The 20,054-nt window shown below is 29.8% G+C and overlaps 1 protein-coding gene across 4 annotated transcripts in view; it reads right to left on the bottom strand.

The window, feature by feature from the left end:
• The window catches only part of LOC120777126 (proton-coupled amino acid transporter-like protein CG1139), a 92,712-nt gene that overhangs the window by 15,383 nt on the left and 57,275 nt on the right, over window positions 1-20,054 (bottom strand). The gene's annotated exons all lie outside the window — the stretch shown is intronic.

The following is a 20,054-nucleotide window of genomic DNA, read 5'->3' as shown; positions in this document are numbered from 1 at the left end:
AAAAACGTTCCGAATTTGTATGGCACTAATGACGTACATTAACCTAAGCGGGTTGAAAACACTGCGACTAGCTAATTGTGGGGTGAAAGGGAACACGAAAAGCGCTAGGTTTGGTCTTCTATTATATTTCATTTAGCATAGACCCTACATCCACTTACAATCGCTTTTTTGCCGAAAATAATAGCAACTTTATTAACTGAACCTGTAGGAAGATTTTTGAAGCCTTACGAAGACCCATCTTCTATTTGGATCCTGCCTATACTAAAAATAAAGATTTTTTACTTAAACTGCCCTTTTTAAACGAATAAAAATTTAATGATTTGGAGCTACCAGAAAGCTTTGTCTTTAGAAAAGTCTGAGAGAGAGAGAGAGTATAAAGAGAAGAAAAGAAAAGTAACAAAATATATTATAAAAACTCAGGGAATTTTTAAAATGGCTCTATATTTTTTCTTTTCCATATTCTATCTTATTACAATTTCAAAAAGCATAAATATTGAATTAATTGTCAATTTTTAAATATAATCGCGGTGGTATTTCTTTAAGCTCGTTCTCAGAAGCTTTTTACTGAAAGCTCTTTCTACTTTTTATGCATAAATATAGATGTAGTAGAAATTATGATTATTATAGATACATATATATTTGTAATATATCTGAAGGACAGCTTTTTATTGAAAGCTCTTTATACTTTTTATGAATAAATACTGAAGTAGTATATACATAAATGCTGATTATAATCAAGATATTTTGATAATAATTCCTTAAGCTCGTTTTCAGAAGCTTTTTACTGAAAGCTCTTTCTACTTTTTATGCATAAATATTGAGGTAGTAGAAATTATGATTATTATAGATACATACATATATATTTGTAATATATCTGAAGGACAGCTTTTTAATGAAAGCTCTTTCTACTTTTTATGAATAAATACTGAATTAGTATATAACGCTGATTATAATCAAGATATTTTGATAATATTTCCGAAAGCTCAAAAAAAAACTTTTATTACTTAAAAGCTCTAATGAAGTAGTTGATAAACCAGGATTATAATCGATATATTTTGAAAGTATTTCTGAAAGCTCATTTTAATTTTTTTTTACTTGAAAGCTCTTCCTACTTTTTGTGCATAAGTAATGAAGTACATATAGTATTATCGAGATATTTTGATAATATTTAAGAAAGCTCATTTTCAAAATCTTTTCTTTTTTGAAAGCTTTTTCCACTTATGAAGTATAAATATTGAAATAGTCATTAAATTATAACTATCAGCAAGACTAACAGTGAAATTTTTATAAAGTTGAAGTAATATTTAAATCATAATCATAAAACAGTTATATTTACGATACCCATCACTTTTCTATGCATACATTCCACATCATTGGTTCAAGCCGCCCAAGCAGCCTCTACAAATTCCCTTCAAATATTTCCTAGCTGCATACAGCAGCGACCACTCGCCCAACACTGCACTTTGGCATGCAGCAAGCCACATAATAAAAATGTCAATTAACATGCCATATAAAATACATAAAATGCAACAACAATAATAACAAGTAAGTACAAACAAGTGCCCCACGCCTTGGCGGAATGAGCCAACATTCCCGTTTTATTGCCAGTGAAAAAACATAAAGCATGTCAGCCCCTACTCAGCAGCTTAACGAAGAGAATAAAAATGCAAAGCATTATGTAAAAGCAATAAAACGAAAGAAATTGCAGATAAATTGCAATGAGTGAGCGAGTGGTGATCACTGAATGTTTAGCCACAATGTTGCGCCACAACGAACGTGCTCAGTGCATGCAACACAAGTGGCGCGCGAAGAAACCGCGATTAGAGCAGTGAATGTCTTTAAACTTGATTTTCATGCAAATTACTTAAATTCATTTGAATAATTTATTATTACTGTAAATACCAAGCAACAGACAAGTCAACCACTCAATTGAGCATAGTTTCGGGTTTAACTATTTGACAGTGGCTAAATGACGCCAACTAAGCAGTCAGCGGGTTGCCACTTTTGTCATTGTAATGCAAAATGAACACAGTACATTACTCGGGCAATGACGTTAACGAGCAGCCAGCACGAGCAACAAAAGCGAGCAAGTGCGTCAGAGCGCACGCCACGTAGCGTCAGGGGGAGCGCGCGCATGAGATTTGGCTTAGTGAAAGAAATTCATTTAAATCGCAGAGCGCTGCAAAAAAGGAAAATTTTAAAATTTGAAAATATATAACTCAAATATTTTAAAAATAAACACCAAGCGCCAATTTAATTGATTAAATGTTGTAATGACCAAGTCGCTGTAAACATTACTCAATACCATTTGGCGTTCTTGCTACTCCGCTCGTTTCGATAATTTTCATAGATATCGCATACAACTCAGCGTTTGTTGTTTTTGTATATTTATTTACATTATATTCCTGCAATTCAAATACGCAAAGCAAAGCCATGCGAAAGATACGAGCAAAATAAACGAACGAACGAAGCGTCGTGTGCGCCCAGCGAGGCGTATGAGCAACCGTGACCATGACATTCACATGCCGATAGCGCAGTCGGCTGATCACAATGCATGAAGCGGCCATGTAGGAAATCATTTAAGTAGAGTTAGAGAAAGGAAAATTTCAGCGTGGATAGTAAATTATAAATATAAATAATTGATAAATTAATAAATATTGTCAAGCAATAATAAAAGCTGAAATATTACATATAAAAGATAAAAAAATAATTTGAATGTTGTGGGAAGATGCGTAATAGTGTTAATAAAATATCAGAATTTCCGATAAGGCGATTTTTTCATGTACTTAGAAGATTCTAAATATATTAAAATTTACAAAAACAAAAAAAAATTTAATTGAGAGTCCCAAAAAATATATTGGTCACAAATTTAAAAAAAAATGGAATTTTTTTCGAAAAAAATTTAATTTTTTTTTAATTTTTCGTTAGATAACGATTTTGTATGAAATATAAGACATTTTAAAAAAATTTTTTTTAAACTAACAATATTTTTAGACACAAATTTTAAATGAATATTTATGTAAGAAGTATTACATTACATAACTGTGTCTTATTTTATTGAGTTTTTATGAAAATAATTTTTTTTGTCTTAAATATTTTTTTTTATATTTTATAAAATTATATAAATTTTATTTAAGCACTTTTCATCAATCAACGAAATAATTTTCGTTTTTCATAATTTCAAAACTACACATTTCAAAAAGTTATTATTTGTCTCATTTGCCTTTGCCTTTCCTACTGGGCTACCGCGCGTTCATCTCGTGCGCACTCACAAATCTAGCGTTGACGTCGGTTGTGACTTTTTTCTGAACCTTATGAATGCATTTTTTATTATTTGTATGGCTTCTTATTTTGGCATAGAACAAATAACAATAAAGAATGCATGTTTTATATATTTTTACGTCTTGAAATAAAACAATAAAAACTGTTTCACAAGATGATCTGGTATTATATTATATACTATCTACACTATATGCAATGTCATATACATACATATACATACATATATTACGTATTAACACGAGCGTAACAGTTTTCCCACACTATAATGGCATGTTTGCATTTAAGTAAATATCTTTAGAAAATTTTCAAATCTTTTTTGAGAATAAGATAAATGTTAATAATTTTTTTTTTTAATAAAAAATTGGTTTTACAATTTTGGTTTTACAATTTTTTTAGGTACGCAAAATGCTCATATCGTTAATATTGCTTTCAAAAAGATATAATCTTGAATGAAACACTATTATTATTATGCTAATGGTAAACTCGCCTGTGGATGATGTTTAACAAAAAGCTCCTTAATACAAAATTTTTATTAGTTTTTGTACGATTTTCAATATTTTTAGTTGCAATTCTTTACTAAAAGTGACTCTTAAGTGCAGACTAAAATACTAATAGGTATATTCTTGTTTTCATTGCAATTAATTTTTTGTTTCTCTGGTAATATATACCCAAGCAGGCTGTTGTGTACTTTGTCTACGCCGTAAAGAAAAAGAAAAATAAAAATAAGCAGAGAACGCCGAATTTTTTAAAAGTAAGAAAACTAAGCGTTGTTATTTATAAATTAGATTATTAAGTTTTGATTCTCAAAATAATATTATTTCTACTGAATCTCTATAATTTCATCACAAAACTTAACATGAAGGAGTCTTTATTCAGAGTGCCTTTCATGAGTATTGCCTTTAAAAATTTTCTGTTGACAATCTCTTTCAAGGATCAGCCGTAATCTGCTATAGTGAGACGAAGTCATCAACTTTGATACGTGACTTCCATCACCTTGAGATCTTAGTGCAACTGTTCGATCTGATTTTGCATAGATGATTCGCTCTCTTATTCACATGTATTGGCAGACTGTAGCACTATCTGAATATTTAGCGGCATAATTGCTTATCAGAGCATGCAGATTGCTTTTCAAACGCAAAGGGAGATTTGAATTGAATAAAGCAGGACTCTTAGTGGACGATAGTTCTAGATATCTCCACATTTGATTTTTACTAAACCATTAAGGGGTTTTACGGGTTTCAAAAGATCGATCTTTTTTATTGTCTTATTAAATTCTAAAACACCTCCAGAATATTGTCTTAAACTTTCCAAGTTGATCCGAGTAATAACTAGTTTCGGAGATACAGCCTTAAGAACCGATCTTCGTGAAATTTTACACAGGTCTTTGAGTTACAATTCTTAAAGACTTGGCCGAAGGATTTTTTTCGATTACAATTATTAAAAAAAAAATGTCGAGAAGTTTACTTTTTTTTGTAAAAATGTCTCCTAGAAGTCCATTTTTCAGTTGTTTTCTTCGTCCATTTTCTAAGTTAAGGTCCTAAGTAAAACATTTACTTTTTTGACTTTCGATGATCCCGTAAGGAGTCATCCTGCCTGCGCGGGCGCATCTTTTTTCCAAAGGGTCGCCGGAAATGGCGTCGCAATGGCCGAGTTAAAATATTTTTTTCCAAAAATTTCAGAATTTGTTTGTTAATAGGGTATGTTTGTAAACTTAAAAAATTCGAATAACATCTTTAATTTTTATATGAGACAAAAATGTTTGAAAAAAGGCTGTTTTTTATCCGAAAACCATGTAACCCTTTAAACTTTCCACATAATGTTTCGGATATTTTTGGTAAATAGCCTCAGAGTGGGGATCACGTGAAGTTTGTATGAGCGAAAAAGAGGCTCAAAACCGGGTGAAAGCAAACCGCTATTCGTAGAAAAATCGTAGTATTCTTTAATTTTGGATTTTAAATTTTATACAATATACTTAATTAATATTCGTTTAATTACTTTACTACTTATGTAAATTTTTTTTCTTATAAATTTTAATATACCTATTACATATTTTCTTATATTTACATTTCTTATTTTTATACTTAAACTGTTTCTTTTTCTTTAATATTTAAAATAATCTCAAAAGGTTCCACCAAAATTTCTTTTCGTCCATTAAAACAAAAACTATTTATTTAAATATGCTTTCGCTTTCAAGCATTTTTCAAAAAATTTTCCACAAACGAAAGTTAGTTTGCACACTCATTGAGAACACTTTATATGCCTTATGTGAAAATACCGCTATTAAAATCAATTTTACAGCATTTTAATGATCTACTAATCATGCATCTTGCCAAAGCCAAACATGGTGCGGCTACAAAAAGTCCATAAAAATGCGCATCAATGTATTGAAATGCAAACTAGTATACATACATATGTAGACATATGTATATACCATACATATACAGATATATATTCACTTTCACATACACATACCCATATAAGTATGTAAAATATATAAGGAAAAGAGTAATTGCGCTGCCGAAACTACTTACGTCGCAACTAAACTTTATCACGAGCTGCTCACCTTACAGCAAAAGCAAAAATATGGGAAAAAAATTGCAAAAAAAAGAACAGAAGAAAAAAACGCCGACAAAATTCGCATTAAAATGCAAAACTTAAGAAACTAATGAACTGCACACTTTTCAGCTAAATAAACAAAAGTTCAGCGCTGACTACCTACACCAGCTCCCAAATAGGTATGTACATATTTACATGTAACTTTATATACATATGCGAAAAGGTGAAAAAAAGTGTTGAAAACAGTGCATGGAATTGAAAGGTGTATTGTGTATTTGTTGACTCAAGAAACACGATACGAATTAATTAGATTTGAGGTCCGTTAGTTTGAACGATAGAGAGTTGTAGGTTAGAAAGGTGTAAGAGAGAGTGAGCGCGGTGGCATGCCGGAAGGCGCTTACATAAGTGAGGATGAGGTAGTCATATGATGATACAGCTGGTTGCAACAGGTTTTGACTAAATAATAGATTAATTGCAATTAAACTGTTCTCACAATGGACTCGGCAAATGCGAACGAGGGACAATAAAAAACAAGAATGTAATTTCAACCTATTCATTACTGCACTGTTGTTTTCACTGTACTACGGTTCGAAAACAGTTTGTTAGCTGCATTTATTCTAAACTATACACTATTATGTGTTTACTATTTTATATAGGGTCTCTTGTGTAAAACCAATATGTTTCTTGTGTTTTGTTGTCCACGAAATTTTAGTGGAAAATATGTCTTAAAAAGTTGCCCGAAATCTTTTCATAACTCAAATGATAACTAATTGAGTTAATAACATAATGGGTGGTCTCCAGATCAAATCTTATCTATAGTAATTGTGGATATGTTATTATTATGCCAGTTTTTTTGTCACTGAATGGCAAAAATTTGGTTGAAATTTCCCTTAAAGTTTTGTAGATAAAGAGACAAGATCTCAGCTGTTGTTGATTTGAGAATTTTCGGCAGCAATTATACGGAAATCTTCAAATATATTACTAATGGTGAAGCGAATAAAACATTGAACTGCTATAATTTCAAATTATTATTATTAAATTAATTCTGCTTTATTTGTGTTGAACATACGTCTGTTGGTACGAAAAAACTATATTGCAGGTAATATTTTCAAAAATCAATATATTCTAACTTTAGAACTCTAACTTAAGGTAGTAGTCTGGTAACATTGGTTCAAAAAATCGAAATCTTCTTTTTACTTAATTAGAAAATACAATGTCTTAAGAATATACTGTGAAAATTTCAGACAGAAATTCGAAATATTTCGGGAGTTATAACGAGTTTCCTAGAGAGCCTCGGAGTCCTCTCTCTCGGAGTTGTTGAGCTTTAAAAGCGTTTTTCTCAAAACATTGTTTTTCTGGTCGGCCCGGGTCCTAACTTTATTTCTACTCAACCGATTGTTTTCAAAGTTTAACAGGCTGTTTTACACACATATAGTTCTGGTCGAAACCAAAGAGAATTTTTTTCACCCCTAACTTTTTATTGTACAACCTTTTCTTTGCTAAAATAAAAGGACAACACGTGCATTTTTTTTTAGGTTCCAACTGCGAGTGACAAAAATAATAGTAATAAAGTATTAATTTTTTTCAAATACATTTTTTTTATATTTTCAATATGTAAGTAAAAACTCTCTAAATATTCAAGATAATTCATTTTTATTTTCCTATAAAAAACCACCTTCCAAAGAAGTCATGAAAATAGGCATAAGTTTCTAGACTACTACATTAAGAACTCTTTTTGTCAAAGCATTTTTGCATTGAATTTGCTAATATTTTGTATCTAGAAAAGACTTGTAAAGGAGATTTTTCGGGATCTTCTTTAGCATAAGAAGTTTTCAGCCACTGTTAGAGAACCAGGGGTTTCATGTAGTCGCATAAAATTATAAGTTAAAACGAACCGAAAACATATCGCCGGGAATTGTAATTGCGTAAACTGTTTTTTGCATGTAATACAACAACATTTTTTTTAAACAAGTGTAAAAATTTATGATTTTACGATTTCACCATTTATGAGAATTTTCTTTTAATATTAAAAAAAATACTTTCGTCGTCAACTTTATGTCCATTTAACCTTAAATGACTTTCTCAAGACCAAAAATGTCACACTTAACAGCAAATCAAAAGACAGACTATAGCTTATTGGCTTAAAGTATACTTTAGTCATATGTCTAGCGCATTATTAATCAAAAGAACCTTATTGAACTCAAACTGAAATTTTCTGGTTGCTAATAGAAGGCATTCATAAATTATCTAAGCTGACTGACAGAGGAATTAACAATGTAAGTACTCATTTGCAAAAAAAAAAAAAAAAATTAAAAAAAATATATTTATATTATATTACAATCAACTCCGAAAATTCTACATTATTCAAGGTTGCATTTTTTTATTTTAATTATTTATTTATCTTCGTCTTATCATACTTTTCGCTCATCAGCTTTTCTATGAGGTTTAGTAATTGTTTGCTGCAATCATCAAAGGCCAATTTAAGTTATATTCTTAAAAACTAATTACATGCATATAAGTATATACATACATATGTATATATGAATTATATAAAAATAAGAGTCAGTTTATAATCATTTTAATATGTTGGCAAGCTGTTTCCCTGGGTGAGCTATCGTTTCTATAAATTTGTTTATTTATTCGATTCATGAGGGAATCATTTGTATAAATATTGGCTCTTATGACTCAATTAGTACTATTTGTTCGGGAAATGCAATCTTATTAAGTGTATTCATTATTTAGCGCTAAGTTATGTAAATGTCATTGAAATGTATTTATGTTTGTATAGCATGTATGTATGTATTTTAAAATAATAGGGTTTAACTAAAAAAGTTTTCGGGATCCCAATCGAGATTTAGTACCCAAACATTTTTTCAGGATCCCGAACATTCGGAAATTAAATTATAAATCATACTATTTAGTATTCAAGCTTTTTTTCGGGATAACGAAGTTTCAGATTTTAATTTAGAAAACATGTTTTTTAGTAACCAAACATTTTTCGGGATCCCGAAATTTCAGGTTTTATTTTGTAAAACATGGTATTTACTTTCTAAACAGTTTTTCGGGATAACGAAATTTCGGGATTAAATAGTAACAATCCCGAAAAAGATCGGGATTCAATTTTTATATTTTTTTATATAGCATTATTTTTAAGTGATATCAATCACATTGGCTTAGTGAGTATTACAGCGGCATTAAACATGTTTAGAAGATCTTCAATTTCCACAGCTAACAAACGATTCCATAATCGAACTTTTAAGAACCAAGTTCGCGAAAATATGTTATCAATTTTCTCGGCAATATCAATTAGTCACTTTAGAGATAGCTTAGGCCATCATGTACTTATACTCGAAGAATTCACTAATTATTCCAACCCCTTAGAGAGCCATTTTTTAAATGAGTCAAAAACCGAAAGTAAGGTTTTAGTTCCTGCAAAGTCAACAGATGTTATTCCTTAATTTTTAAAATATTAAGTATTAAAAAAGATTGAGAGATCTTCATATGGACTATTCTGAATGCTGGATCGCTTTTAAGCCCAATTAGGTTTCAAAAATAACTGTTTGGTTATCCCGAAGAGAAGCATAGTACCGGTCTGCTCAAGCTCAAAGACTTCGCGGAGTACTAAATATACTATAGATATATGTAAGTAGATATAAAAATCTAAAAAAAATTCTGAAAAATTATTTAAAATTACATTAACGGCAAAAATATACATATGTATATATATATGTAGGTATAAACGCCGGTTGTGCTATAACACTTTAAAATATGATTAAATCCCTTTAAGTATGTACGTAAGCTAGTACTACAAACAAGACATCATTAGTAATAAGCGTGTCAGCTGCATATTGACGTATGCAAAGTGCACTCTGCAAATTGATAGGTTGATGCACGAGCAGATATACCAGCCTGAACCTCGTGCCACACGCAAAAAACACATAACGGAAGCGAAATCTGCGCCAATCCAATTTCGACGCCTTTTTATTATAAATTATAACAGGCACTTTAAAGGCGTACCCATGAATATACATACATACTTGTATGTATGTACATATTGACTTTTATAGCTCATCAGGTATACATACATATATTTATATAAGAATATATGAGGTTATATATGTACGTTTATATATAAATATGTATGTCAGTGCGTGGGCGAATATAGGTTACCACGCGATATTGCACTGATTGCCGCCGTGCGATGTGACGCCGCTAGATAACGACCATCAATAGGCAGTGCATATAACGGTGCATCGCTGCAATTGTCCTACAGTGGGGCAAAATGCATAGTATATGTAACAAAAATAAACAGGAAAATCGAAAGCTGAGCACATAAACTAATGGGTACGTAAACAAGTATATACATATGTTTTTATTCATATATATAAATACATAGTACATAGTTTGTTTACTTTCGTACACCAGTACTTAAGCTCCATATGTTTTACTGTCGTGCTTACTTATGTGGTTATGTATTTATTTGCATGGTCATTTGAGTGGAGTTGCACTCGTGAAGAGAGTCGCCTGGCACGTGAAAAAATGTATACATATGTACATATGTACATGTAATGATATAAAAAATCGCAATGAATCAATGGTTCCTGGAAAGACCTTGTAGGTACTAGTTCTTAATTTATGTCTTTAAGTTCTACAATAACTGTGAAGTATTTACTTTGAGGTAGTGATGCCACCTATTAAGTAATTATTACAAATTGAAAATATTTATTTATTCAAAATTTATTAAAATACTATTTTTTCAAATATTTTGAAAAAAAAAACCAAAAAAAAAATTGGTAAAAAATGCAACTTTATTTTGATTGATTGTAGTCCGACTTGGTAATATACATGTGATATGTTCATGAAATAAGTATTTGCTCAAGTAAAAAGATTTTCTATACAAGAGCTTAAGGGGAACCCATATTACGGGTTCCAAAAATCGAATTTTTTTATCGTAAATTATACAAACCCTCTGGAATATTGTCCTAAATTTTCAAGTTGATTCGAGTAATAGTTTCGGAGATACAGCCTTTAGAACTTGTGCGCTCGAGGCTCGCTAGGCTAAGTGCGCCGTCTTTTTCTCGAAACTATGTCTTTGAAGTCGGTTGGCAAGATTTCTCGAGAACTACTCAACCGATCTTCGTCAGATTTTACACAGGTCTTTAAGATACAAATCTTAAGAACTTGGAGAAAGAATTTTTTTTCGATTACAACCACATATTTGAAAAAAAATGTCGAGAAATTTTCATTGTTCGTAAAAATGTCTGCCAAAATGCAATTTTTAGTTTTTTTCTCGTTCATTCAAGTTCTAAGTTAAGGTTTTAACTAAAACCAGTATTTTTCACTTCAAATGATCCTGTAAGGAGTTATTCTGCCAACGCGGGCGCATCTTTCTTTCGAGGGGTCCCCGGAAATGGCGTCGCTTTTCGTCTTTAAAATATTGTTTTAGAAAATTTTCAGAATTTCTTTGTTAATAGTGTATGTTTGTAACAATAAAAAATTCTAAAAAAATATTTCATTTTTTATATGAGATGAAAATTGTTGAAAAAAGGCTGTTTCTTACACGAGGAAACCCATATATCCCCTTAAATTTGGTCGTTTATATTCTATAACATTCTGATATCAGCGATTCCGATAAGCAGCTTTTTAGGGAAAGAATGATGTATGCAAAGTTTTAAAACGATATGACTAAATCGACTCAACTCGTCAGACAGATTATTTATTATATTTTGTAAGGTCTCCGACGTTTCCCTCTGGTTGTTATAGACTTCGTGGAAACTTAATATACCCTCTTCAAGGTATCAAAATACAAAACTCAACTCTTTAGTAAAAATTTCCATTCCAAAAGCCTGTCTGGACTAGATTACAATTTTTTTACATTTTATTATAATATTTTGTAAACAAATTACTATTGCTTGCTATCTACTTACAAATGTATTTTCTATTAAATATTTTTAAGGGCTTAAAAACAAGATGATGCAATTTGCATTAATATCAAGTCTATGAATTCATGGGAAAATACTTTGAGTCGATTTTAAGTGCCTAGACATAATTATTGAGTACATTGTTTTTGTTTATAAGTGCTACTTTAGGCTGAGTACTATGGCTACCGAATTGTATGGATTATAGAGTACTTCAAACGTCTAACCTGATTTTTAGCTCATGGCAACAAGCATGAATACAATAGTTGTTTTTAAGGCTTCATCATATTTTGATGATGAAGGAAATGAAACAGAATATCATTCAAAAAAGTGCGAATGCCGATAGGGAGATGTTTAAATAACCATAAATTTAGAATGGATGTAATCTGATACGTATACCATAAGTACCCGTTTAGGGATGCTCTGCAACCACCCAGTAGAAAGTATTGGCAATTGGCAATAGTTTTCGAAAATGTTCCTTTTCATAAAAATCGTGAAAAGCGTTTAATGGGAGGGTCTCTCAATAAGTACTTAACACCGATAAATGCCAGAGATTAACTAAAATAGATTAAAAAATATAATTATTGCGCTCGTAACAACTCCACTTTACTTGCTTATATTTTTTATATTTGACAGCCCTTTATAGGCTTGCGGCAAGTCTTTTTCGTTCTTATGACAGTTTTGAGAGCACTCAAAGCCATTACTTTGTTAGAAAAGCATTCAAAGTCAAGTAAAAAAAGTAATCAATGGCATTTTTTCAATATCCTCTGACTTCAAATTGACACTCCAGACATAGAACTACCTGACTGAAATTTAATTAGTCAGAGAATATTTAGACTTACTACACATATTCGCATTTTTTTGGAAATTTGGTTCTGAACCTAGCTTAGCTACGACAATAATCTATATATGATATTATTTTGGAAATTTGGTTTTGAACCAAGCTTAGCTACAAGAAAAATTAAAATTTTTTCCCAAATTAAATTATTCCAGATAATAAATAATAGTTGATCGAGATCGCTGTGTAACTGTTTCACACAAGTATAAAACTGGTTAATTTCTGCTCAAACTCTCCATATGACGTATAGTAGTGAAAAATGCTACTAGCTTGTATGGATAAAACTCGACGCAGGGTATTCACATAGCCAATTATTATCGTCTATGCTAGCGACTACATATGTACATATCTATTATTTATAGGTGAAATGAGTTCACATATCAGTGCTGGAAATTGAGCACCTTTTTATTTAGCAACGATGACAATTTAAATGTGTTATTGATTCCTCTACCTACTCAACTGCATACAACATATATATTTACATATTTATTTATTTATAGGGAATTCGCATAAATTGGAGCATGTTATCAACAGAATTATTGTGGATTGGAGTATTTGTATGCAATATACAATATATTATATATATACATATGTAGATATATCCATATACTTATGTATTATTTTACAAAAACACGTGACATTGTTAATTGATTTCATTAGGTAATTATATACTATAGGTATAGCAATGTTAAATTTTAAAATTTTTGGCAAAATTTAGTCTTCACGCTCGACAATGAACAAATGAAGCGGTTTTGTGCATTACAAAAAATTCAAATAAGGCAAATATGATAAATAAAAAATTATAATACTTTAAAAAAATTCATTAATTAAATTAATAAATAAAAAAATATATACACTAAATAAATTTTATATTCAAAAATTAAAATAAAATCAATAAAAATAATAATCGAATATTTAATAGAAAAAAAATTAATTAGCATCTTAATTAACAAAATTGTTAAAATCAAAATATATTATCAATAAAAAATTATTATGTAAAAAATTAGTTAATTAAGTTAATAAAATTAAATTCAGTTAAAAAAATTGTTAATTAAAAATATAAAAAATTTTAAATATTCAAAAATTAAAATAAAATCATTAAAAATAAAAATCCAACATTTAATAAGAAAAAATTTTAATTAGAATTTAATTTAACAGAATTTTTAAAATCAATATATACTATGAATAAAAAATTAATTAAATTTAGAAAAAATTATTAATTCATTAAAAAAATTGTTAATTAAAAATAAAAAAATTTTAAATGTTCAAAAATTAAAATAAAATCATTAAAAATAATAATCTAATATTTAATAAGAAAAAAATATCTTTAGAAAATTAATTAACAAAATGTTTAACATATAATTCCAGTTAATACAGTGTGAAGCTTGACGCACGAGCAATTCCAGAAAAAATTAAATATCCCATGTGGCCTGTGACTTTTCCTATTAATTTTATTATGCACTTATCTCAAATTCTCAATAATAAAAAATGCCGTTTTAACTGTTTTCACATGTTTTCATAAAAAAATACAACTATTCTGTAAAAAACTTGACTTTTGAGTAATAGCAAAGCTTTTTATTACAGTCCAAACCAAGCAAATATTAGTTATAAAAAATATATGATTACTAACGTTAAATAAAAAAAAATAACAAAATGTGAATTATGTAAAAAATTATGAATTATGAAAAAAATATGAGTCACATGACCCTAAAAAAATATTCAAAAAAATATAAATTATATAAAAACTTATGTATTATGAAAAAACAGTTATGAATAAAGAAAAACAATAATGTCATAGACGCATAAAAACATTTAAAAAATTATATATGTATATAAAAAATTGTGAATAAAAAATTAAATCATGAGCCACAAGATCCGTTAAAAAAAAAACATTTAAAAAATATAAATTAAGAAAAAAAAATATGAATAAAAAAATAAAATTAGGCGTTACTTGCAAATAAAGGGTGTTCCAAAACTAACGCAAGATTTAAAATTGCAGTCGTTTCTGCATGTAGTGAAGTGCTGTAAACCCTCAAAAAAAATCGCTAGCTGACAGTTTAGGCTTATAAAAAATGGCGCATTACACGATAGAACAACGTGTATTCATTATTGAACACTATTTCAAAAATATGAAAACTTGGCGACCGCAGTTCCAAAATTCCATACAAAATATAGTCGAATAGTGTATTAAGTACGACAACTGTGAAGATTAATTGAAATGGCGACAAATTTAAAATTTGCGTTAATTTAGGGACACCCTTTATCTGTAAAATAATGATTTTTAATTCCATTCAGCAAGAGCTCAAAATAAGAGAAAAAATTGCGAATTAATATTTTTTCGCAAAATTTTTAAAAATATTTTTGTTGCTTTTTTTAATTATTCTATTAATTTCGTTAGTGTTTCACTTTTTTATCATTATTATTTTTTTTTTTATTTTTTAGCATATTAATTAAGGCATTTTTAATATTAAAAAAATGCTATTTTTAAATTTATTTCGGAATATCATATATGTATATTCATTAACTCATTTTTATTTTTATAATTTTTGTTATTGTTATTATTTGCATTATTCATATTTTATTTTTATTATTACAAATCGGTAATATTATTACATATTAAATATTGTGATTAGTATTATCATTATTATTTAATTATCATAATTTTTTTAATAATATTATACAAGTATATTTTATGATTTTATTATTTTTTTAATACATTTTTTTATTGTAATTATTATTATTATTATTATTTTTATATGTATGTTACTTATTTTCCACTATTTGTTCAATAAACGATTTTTTTACGAGACTGCCAACAAAAATATTATATAAAAATATACCTAAATATTATACCCACACACATACATATACTAGCACATATGTACATATCAATCGACCGGTTTTTTTTAAATCTTACTTAATATTATCTTTCCCGATAACCCTTTTGTTTACCTCATATAGGGTGTGCAAACAGTATTTTAGCAGGAAAATGCGATGCGTGGAGTACTCACACGCCTATCATACATACTATACATATGCATTACATAAGCAAGTATTTGTGTACATAGGCATATCACAGACTAATTCGCAGTTTGCGCAGCAGAGTGTTTGCATTAACCTTTGAGCACACCTAGGCTACATACATACATACATATAAACTGCTTACAATGTGTGCAAATTTACATATCGCAAGTTCAGTGAAAACTTTTCTTACATTTAAACTAACAGTTTCATATAGTGCATACATATACATACATGCATAAATACTATATACGTACATATACCCATATTTAAATATTATTTCAAAAATTATCGCTTAAAATGATTTCATAGCTTCATAAAACCCGAGTTAATGACTTTCTATATTTACACTTGCCATTCGAAAAGTGCACATGTCCATATTCATATTTTTTTAAGTTATTAGAAAAAATTTACTCGTAGACATACTTATGTATGTATGTACATATATTGCATCGTAAGGTATATAAAATTTATTTAGAACACAGATATACTATTTTTGTCTTAATCAACGATGATCGTGTGTTGGATTTAGAATTTACATATATAAGACACTTAACGCACAAGTTTTAAAACCAATTATGTCTAATGTCGACCCATAACGGAAGAATTAAATTTTTATGGATTTATTTTATATAAAGCGGACCTAACAACGATAACTTCGATACCTTAATAAACCTCGGCTAATATAAATTAAGAAAACAAACAATTTTTGTTAAAAAATATTTGATTTAAAGTATAGTAATGAAAAGAGTTGCCAATTAATCTTAAAAAAAAATTTACTACTTCTAAAATCTTTAAAAAACAATGCAGCATTTCAAACAAAATGTTATATGTAAGAACTTTTTTGTTCAATTTTATGAGCAGAGTTGCCAATTACCAGAAAAAGTTACTTATTATTGTAAAATAGAACGAATCAGAGATATTAAATGCTAATAAGAACAAATATTCGCTACTGTGAAAAAAATATTTAAATATCCAAGGTTGCCAGCGTTTATTAATTTTTTTTTTTTGCCATCTACTCTCACCAAATAATGCACTACTTTTATATTCTGGCAAAAAAACCTACAACATGTTAAAAAAAAATTTGTTTGTAAAAGCTGAAATTTAAAAATTTTCATCAAGAGAGTTGCCAGTTATCAGTAAAATATATTTATTATTGTAAAAAGGAGTTTACTTCAGTTATTGAATGTTAACAGCACAAAAAAATGTGTAATTGTAAAACAAAAAAATTAAGTAATTTTTCGAGCAAGGTTTCCAGCGTAATAGCAGCATTGGACCAATAGTAACTAGTTCACGAACCACTTACCATTCAACTTTTAAACAAAATAATGCAATATTTCCATCTCAGCAAATAGAGGTAATAGTATCGAATTCAAACACTGGTCCATTTGTAACTAGTTACCGGACCACTTGCATTTGTATATTTTTACAAATAATTCACTAATTGTGCACGTTCGAAAATAAGGGTAATTTTCAAATTTTAGCATTGGACCAATAGTGACTAGTTATGCACCACTATTTATTTAACTTTTAGAAAAATTAGTGCATTATTTGCGTGTCAACGAATAGCGGAAACAATTGCATATTAAAAATATGAATATTATAAAATGCAATAAGCTGTAACTAAGCAAAACGCCCATTTTTAGCATGTGCGTATAAGGCAAACGAACAAAAACTGCAAGCGCTACCATACTTGGTGGCAAATGCACATACATACGTACATATGTTTGTATGCATGTATATACATACGTATAAAACGAACAATGCAAAGGTGAAATAATTTCGACTAATTCCTGCAATTTTTTACGAGTATAATAGCAAATGAAAAGAACGCGCGGCAGAAAATATGCAAATACACATATCTATATGAGTGTGTGTATGTATGTACTATGTATGTAGTGCAAAATGAGTTAAAAGTACAAAAAACGAAACAGAAAAAATTTGTAGTGAGTAAATGAGCAAACAAACCAACTGTGCGGCACTGTAATGTGCACGCTAAAGTCGACCAACTCAGCAGACAGCAAAACAATCGAAACGACCTACAGTCATAGCGACTAAGCAACCAAACAACCGAGCGACCAAACGACCAAACGACTAAACAACCGAGCGACCAAACGACCAAGCGACCGCTGAAACGACCAAACGACCGACTGACCGACCTAACACCCGACCATGCAACCAAGCAAGCAATCGTGTTACACTTTATCGTTCTACCAAGTACTCGTGTGTTAAAAGTATATGTTATTCTGCGTTTGTATGGGTGTTATTCGGTATTTCTGTATATATACTATACATACACTGACAGATATACAATACACTATACAGACTATACCGACTACTTGCTTTACTTTGCACTTTGGCAGTTCGAAAATGCTGACCAAGTGCGAGGTAGGTAGTCAAGTCGTAGCCCAAAGCCAAATTATATGTATTTGTTGTTGAAAATATGTATATATGTACATACAGTAAGAACTACAAATAGAACAAGAAGCAATAAGAACTGAGGCTCAACATCGTCTACTGGGTATTAGATAGCCAAACGACAGTGGCTAATGTTTAATTATTTTTATACTTGTTGTTGTATGGTTGGTTTATAGTCGGCATATAGTGTTACGAGATATCGAATTGAAGAATGTTTATGCGTTGGCCAAAGTATACAAGCGAGTATGTGACTACATAACTACCCGATGACGAATGTAGCATGCCTCACTCATGAACGGCTCGCAGCTCACATACTCTTCTGTCACTTTCTCGCTGCTGTGATTTGCTGGCGGCGAAAGACAAAGCAATAAATAATGTCGAAGTCTTGCATAGCATAAATGCAAAACGAAACTGGTGTGTGTTGCGACGAACCGCCGGACTGAATGCAGAGTGCGCACAGTGGAAAATTCCACTGTTTTTTCAAGCAAGAAGAATTTTTTTATGTCGTGCGGCACACATACACACACACAGTGCTGTTAAGGTACACACTGTGTGCTATTCAGCGGTCTAAGCGGACATAAAACGTGCTTTACCCCGATATCAACGCTGTAACGTGAGCGTCGAAAAAAGAGTCGACAAAAAATATATCAGATAAATAATAAATATAGCGTAGTAGTGGAAAAAATTCGAAAAAATGTGAAAAAATGCGAATAAATCGTGGATATATGCGGATGTATGTATAGTGGTGAAATAAATAATTTATTTGTAGAAAGGTATTTTAAAAAATATTTATGAAAGCTAAACTTTACAAAAAATTTTTGAAAGCAAATATATACATATGTATGTACCAACAAGTTAACCGATCAAAATTTTAGATTTTTTAATAATTTTATTTTTTAATTTTAGAGTTTTAAATTTATATTTTATTTTAAAAATCTTCTTGTTATTTAAAAAAATAATGGCTCATTGGCCTACCAGATTAACCTAACCTAACCTAAAAAAAAATTTATTGTCAGAGAAACATAACACTGTTTAGCCACAAGTATATTTTGATATACTATATACATATCTACATACATACATATGTACAATATGTTCATACATATTAATTTCTATAAGTAATCCGATTAAATAGTAAGGGTTGAAAATTCCTGCTATTATTTGGCAATCGGCATTGCAGTGCTTTATTTTTAGAGCATTATAATGTTTTTGATGTAATATTAGAAAAATGTCATTCTCATAAACTTACTTAAGTATACCCTCTAAGAAGTAGATATACATATGCACTATTTGTATATAAGTAAGGTTTATTTAGTTTGCCTAAAGATCCTATAAGCTGTCTTATAATAAAATTTTACCCGAAAAAATCCTAAATTGCACGTAAAACACTTGAAAAAATATCCAACTTGATATTTTTTGTTGTTGTAAGAAATACCGAGGAGAGACATAAATCGTATTAGAGTCCCGAAACAAGTTAAAAAAAAACTTCCGAGGCTTCTTAAGAGTCATAAATCGTGTTAGAGTCCCGAAAAAACGAAGTTAAAATATAAATTCACTCACTCAGCAAAGATCCATATATATTTACATATGTGTATTGAATATACATAAGTAAGGTAAAAGCAACACTTTCGGCCAGCCAGCGCATAATTTTAGACCATTGTAACCAGACTAGACGTCACTACGAACATTGTACCAAACCCCACCATGTTAATGAACTCCGTCTAAGGTGGCAATGTGACCGAGAAAAGAAACCCACGAAGAATTAAGCACATCATTCACATACTCCAGTAGAGAAGATCAGACCAAAGATTGTGTGATTGATAGTTACAATAGTTCTACAGATTTCGTGAAAAAATGGATCAAATGGTGTTTCAAGAACAGGAGCGGACTTCTTCCATAATAAGGCATACACAGAAGGCAGCTTCAAACTAAGTTAATCTACAACTCATACATTCAGACCGAAATTGTGGGCATAAGAAAAGACGCCAAGTAGGTTTCAGCTCTAACCGTCTAATCCATAA

This window comes from Bactrocera tryoni, chromosome 5, assembly GCF_016617805.1.
Source record: "Bactrocera tryoni isolate S06 chromosome 5, CSIRO_BtryS06_freeze2, whole genome shotgun sequence".
Lineage (NCBI taxonomy): Eukaryota > Metazoa > Arthropoda > Insecta > Diptera > Tephritidae > Bactrocera > Bactrocera tryoni.
Note: the sequence above shows the minus strand (reverse complement) of the source record. Positions and strands in the feature narration are given on the sequence as shown.